The sequence below is a fragment of the Sciurus carolinensis genome, chromosome 3 (genome assembly GCF_902686445.1).
Source record: "Sciurus carolinensis chromosome 3, mSciCar1.2, whole genome shotgun sequence".
NCBI lineage: Eukaryota > Metazoa > Chordata > Mammalia > Rodentia > Sciuridae > Sciurus > Sciurus carolinensis.
In genome coordinates this window covers 30531547-30536596 of record NC_062215.1, presented here as the reverse complement: position 1 = coordinate 30536596, position 5050 = coordinate 30531547, and positions in this window count along the sequence as shown.

Below are 5050 nucleotides of genomic sequence, written 5' to 3'. Positions count from 1 at the left end.
CAGTGTGTAAGTACATTTGCCTCCTGTTTTGCACTTTCAGTTGTCCTTTGCTCTCAGAGTGTTCAGGAGTAGGTTTTGGTTTGAGACTTCCTCTTCTTCTACGTTTTTTTTTTTTTTTTTAAGGCTTAATTGATCAGTGTGACTAGCTACAGTTCCTCTGTGTTATCGCAGAGCACCCAACCGTATCTCCCCGATGGCCTCTTCTGTTATTGCGCATTCCACTGCAGTAGAGCTAATAATTGCAACTAATTAACTTAAGAACTACCTTGAGATAAGAAGAAAAGTGCTGACATGAAGGAAGTAGGGTTGGGCATAGGCAGAAGAACTTGTCCATTCAAAGTAAACCCTGAACTTGGGCTTCGAGCCCTTGGCACCTCTGTGGTCAACAAGACTGTGATCTCTCACTTTTATGTTGAGCAGACCCTTGGGTGCTTCCTCTACCAGCTGGGAGGATGACATCAGTGAAAGTCCCACACGCTGGGAAGGGGAGGGAGCCTGGAGGTGTGGATTGATCTCTACGCAGCGTGTAATTAAGAATAGCTCGGAATGAAGGAAATGGTTGGTGATGATTCAAACTACAGAGAACTCCAACAGGGAAAGGAATACTATGTCTGAAGTTGCCTTTATTTATTATTTAGCTCCTTCTTTCAGAGGGCGATTACGTGTAAATGCTACGTTCACTGTGGACCCTCCCTGGTAACCTGCAAGTTCCCACCCACAGCACCTGAACTTCTCCATGCACTGGCCCTAACTCCTCATCCCAGCTAGACCCCCAGATACTCCTTAGCTTGAAATCTTCCTTCTGATCAAAAGATTCCAAAGGTTGTTGGCTCTCACTTATCTTCAAGTCTCCTTGCTTGAAGCATTTTCACTCTGGGATCCTATCGTAGCCCATACAGGTGAAAGGGCACCCATCCTCCAGGCCAGTGGGTCCAAATTTTCTATCTAAATTTTCTACCACCTTTTCAGAACCATCTGAAATGTCTGCTTATTATCACTTCCAGATGATTCTCAAGTTTAGGAACCCCTGATAACCCAAACTCACATGCCCAGTGCAGATTGCCCCTGTAGACCATTCCCAAGCCTGGAAACAGCCTCTGCTTACACATTCACTGTGGTCTAGAAGTCACCACCTGATTGAAGAAAATAATTCATTTTTAAACAGTGCCGATTGTCAAAATGTTTCTGCTCTACATCAAGTATCGTCTTGTTCTCTGCAAATCCCAGTACTTTATCTAAACCAGTCATATGAGTCTACCCCCAAAAAAGTCCACCAACTCTTCCCATAGCAATTGTTCAAATATCTAATGATGGATATCATCTCCCATTCATCCCCCAATACCTATGTTTTCAAGTTTTGTAGCTAAACAATTCTAACTCCTTCAAATATAAATCACAATTTATCATCATCATTGTAATCCTTGCCATAACTCCGTGAAATAAATGTTGTTATTATTTCCATTGTATAGATGAGATAATTGAGGCTACAGTAGGTTAAGGGACTTCACCAAGGTGATATAGTATCAGAGCTTGGACCTGAACAAGTCTGTCTGACTCCAAAGTGGATATACCTAACCACTTGTTTGTACTATCGCCAATTTTTTATCTCTTCTTTGGACAGACTCCAATGATAATATCTCTCATTAATACAATATTCAGAACAGAACATATTACTTGTCAACTTTTCTGTCCAGAAGAGAGACAGAGTTCTCTTACTGCCCACTGTGTACATTTTCTATTAACATGGCCCAAGATGATCTGGGTATTTCCTGACACAATTAATTGGTGTCAGTTAAAATTTGCATCTATTTTCACATGGATTGCTGTAAAGGTGTTATTTCTAATTTATTAATTATCTATCATGTCAAATCAACAAACTATGGATACAGGAATGGATACAGGGTTAGGCAAGGCACACCCTGCTCTCAGAGGAACAAAAGAAAGAAAAGATAAAGGAGAATACTAAGTGAAAGAATCTATGGAACTAGTTGCTATCCACATTATTAATAGGTATCAGAGGTCTCAGTCCATAGATGGATGACTTCATTGCTCTGAGCCCAAGGTGAGGCAGAACATCTTGAGAAAAAGGCAAGATGGAAGAGCACTGTTCCTCTCATGGTAACCAGGAAGTGGGGGGAGGAAGGGGCCAAAGAGAAGATGTACTCTTCCAGGGCACTCCCCCACCTAGTGACCCACCTCCTCCAACCATGCCCCACCTGCCTACCGTTACCATGCAGCCCATTCAAACTAGGATGAGCTGATGAGGTTACAGATCCCACAATCCACTCATTTCACCTCTGAATATTTGTATATTAACACAGGAGCTTTGGGGAGACAACTCATATCCAAACCATAATAGCTATAATATGTTGACTTAAATTCTTTCTGAGGAGTGGTGTAACTGGATCATATGGTGCTTCCATGCCTAGTCCTCTGAGGAAACTCCATACTGATTTCCACAGGGGTTGTACTAATCCTGCCAACAGTGTAAAAGTGTTTCTTTTCCCAGCATCATCTCCATCATTTATTATTATTTGTACTCTTGATGATCGCCATTCAAAATGGATTGAGATGAAGTGCAGTCTACCACATAATGTCTATAAAGACACTCCCAGCTCTGAACTTTGCGCCAATGGTATTATCATGGCTTCTAGGTTACAAATGAAAATGTTGAATGGGAGTTGACTTTGAATAGGAACTAAAAATATGAATTGGAATTGGCCCTGAATTCCCTGTGATATTTATTAGCTCAAGCAAGGAAAGGCCTCTAGCTGGTTCACTCCTTAACTTCTCAGCACATAGCACAGGGGCTCAACCTACAGTGAGTACTCTTATCAAGCCTTACACACATTCATCAGTTAAGATCCTTCTCCAGTTTCAAACCATAGAACATGAATACTCTCACTGGACAGAAGTTTAAAAGAACATCTTCCTTTCATACAATCAGAAAAATGAACTTAAAGAGGATAAAGTATTTACCTCAAGTTACCTACTCAGGGGAAAACAAAAAAACAGACACCAGATCAATGGCCCAAGCTTCCAAATCACAGAGGACCGTTCACCACACCAAGCAGTGGAGTCACTTGCCACACTTTCCTATTATTTTTGTTGGCTCATATAACTGCACAACTATTATCTATCTATCCTGGGGGATCCTGTGAAAACTCCCGTTAAGACAGAAGAAATACATTTTCCTTAATTCAAAAGCCAAATGCTCTTGGGTGAGTGAAGATAAATTACCTGAGGCACTAAGTTTATAAGAATTAGGGAAAGACCTCTTCAACAGACTTCCCCAGCTCTAGGGTCTTGGTGGGGATAAGAAGCCTTCCATCATTTCTCAGACACAGCTATTGACCTTCAAGGAGCTCTCCAGGGTACTGTCTGAGGCTCAAGGCCCCAGACACCTGAGATTTCTATCCTTAGGTCCGACCTACTGTGGATTCTGCTATCTAAACCAAACCACACTGAATAGCAAACCTGTGGATTGTTGAACTCTTACTAAGTGCCAGTTGACTTCTTTGTGACTTTTGGATTTGTTTCAAATCCTCAATAACAACACTACACACTAGCTTCTTTAGGCCATTTTGCAGATGAGGAAATGAAGATTCAGAGAAATTGATTCTTTCCAAGGTAACAAGTGGAGAAGCCAATACTCAAATCTGAGTCCATCTAACTAAATCCAAGATTTAATCCAAAATCATACACTTTCCACATCTACTATTTGCCCTAAATTCTGTCCTAAGTTGTTTTCAATTTGACTTCAACTATCTCCCAAATAATTTATCCAGAAAAATATGAATTTGGCTACCACCCATATCTGTGAACTTTCCCATCTGCTACCCTAGACCCGTCAATCCCAGTGAGTTCCTAATGTAACCTACATTTGCGACTTCTTCCACAAGAACTCTCGTCCTGAATTGTCCCATTTACCAACAACATTACAGCGTTAAAAACAGTATGAGTTTGGGAGACATTCAACTCATTCAATGTAAACCCTGGGAGAGGTCTAGGATTTTTGGTGGGGAGGTTGTTCTTGTTTTTTTAGTTTCATTGAAAAATGAATGTCATAAAGGCAACAAGTTATATTTTTTCTAAATATTCAGAGAAATGTGTTCCTGTATTGACATGCACAACATAATTTTTAGATAAGTAAATAATTTATTTTTTGTTTATTGAGATGTGATATATAGGGAGTAATACACACCTTTTTGAAGTGTACACAGTTTTATGCATTTTGATAATACAGTTGCTCTGGTCTGAATTGCATGTGCCCAAGGTTCACATGCTGAAATCCTCTGCCCCCCAATGACTGTATAACCGTGTGTTACTTAACAACAGAGACATATTCTGAGAAGTGGTTCACTAGCTGATTTTGTCATTGTGTGAACATTGTAAAGTGTTCTTACACAAACTGAGATGCCTCAATGTCACTGGGAGATGAAATCTTATGCAACCACCGTGTAGATGTGGTCCATCATTGACCAGAACATCATTATGTATCACCCAAATGTATTTGGAGATAGGGCCTGGAAAGAGGTGATTAAAGGTAATTGGGGTCATCAAGGTGGGACCTTAATCCACTATGACCAGTGTCCTTATTAAAAGAGGAAAAGACACCTAGCATTTAGTGATTTGTGTTCAGAGGTAGGAGTGTGTAAGGACCAGTGAGAAAATAGCACCTGAAAACAAGGAAGAGAGGTCTGAGAAAAAAACTGACCCCAGCGGTAGTTTGATGTTGGACATCCAGCCTCTAGAACTGTGAGAAAATAAATTTTGGTTATTTAAGACTTCCAGTTTGTGGCATTTTGTTATAGCATCCCCAGACAAACTAACAGAGCTGTATAACCACCATCACAAGATATACAATATTTCCATCATTCCAAAAATTTCTCTCTTGTCCCCTTGTAGCGAATTCTCTTTCCCCACCAACAGTCCCTGGCAACCAATGACAGGATTTCTATTCCCATAGTTCTATCTTTCCCAGTATGTCCTCTAAATGGAATCATACACTGTGTGACCTTTTAAATCTGGCTTTTTTTCACTTAGATTC